A 974-nucleotide genomic window follows, 5' to 3' on the forward strand; every position below is an offset into this window, starting at 1 on the left:
GTGCCATCGTTGGATAAGAATCCATATCAGGAGTGAAGAAAAGAACAAAAGTAAGAAAGAGGGAAGAGATAAAGAAAAGAGGAGAGATGAAAAAGTTGGAAGAGAATCACACGGTTTATAAATTGAAGAGAGGGATCAAGCATTGATCAGAAGCAACCATAACCGATTAGACATTTATCTAATAGCATTCATCACACAACAAAATCTATCTAACACTTAAAATATACTTTACTACTGCTTTCATGATGCAGCCCAAGCACTCTTAGAAAAAAAAATTAAGAGGAAATGAAATCAATAACATTCGAGGCAGGACCGGCTCAATGGTGTCATGGGTCCCTGGGGCAAAAAATAATTTTTATTTCTAAACTATTATTTTTCTTTAAAAAATCTGATAGATATATGTTTTTTTTTTTCAAAATACCAAAAATATTTTTAAAATAAATCTATGGAAATAAAAAAATAGTTTCATATAAAAAAATTTGGACCCCTTTTCTTATTTTTAATAATATTTTTTTTTAAATCGGACCCTTAATAATATTCGAGGTTCATTTGAAAAAAAACAACAACTCTTTCGCCACTTATATTACAATAAACAACTTTGAACATTAAAAAAACAATTTTTTTTGTTGTTGCTAAATGAGAATATCTATATATATAAAAAAAATGTTTGCCTCCCTCCTGTTGCGCCACCTCAGCATATGTCACAAAGTCGAGTCCTGAGAAGCCGACACGTGTCTCTTCTATTAATACTCTGCGTTTCATTTATAGAGTGGGCTGCTGCTGCTTTCAGTTCTGTTATAGAGTTGAGCCGAAACTGAAAACATTGTCGAGGCCTCTATAGACATGCAAAAAAACGGAGTCGCTGATATTGTCATTGCAACAAAATCAGATAAGGAATAAGAAGCTTAGCTTAATTCAATCTCAGATGGAGACTAAAGATTGTTGGAGATGATTAGATTTGGAGTTCTGTTGAG

The sequence above is a fragment of the Brassica oleracea genome, chromosome C3, assembly GCF_000695525.1.
Source record: "Brassica oleracea var. oleracea cultivar TO1000 chromosome C3, BOL, whole genome shotgun sequence".
Taxonomy (NCBI): Eukaryota; Viridiplantae; Streptophyta; class Magnoliopsida; order Brassicales; family Brassicaceae; genus Brassica; species Brassica oleracea.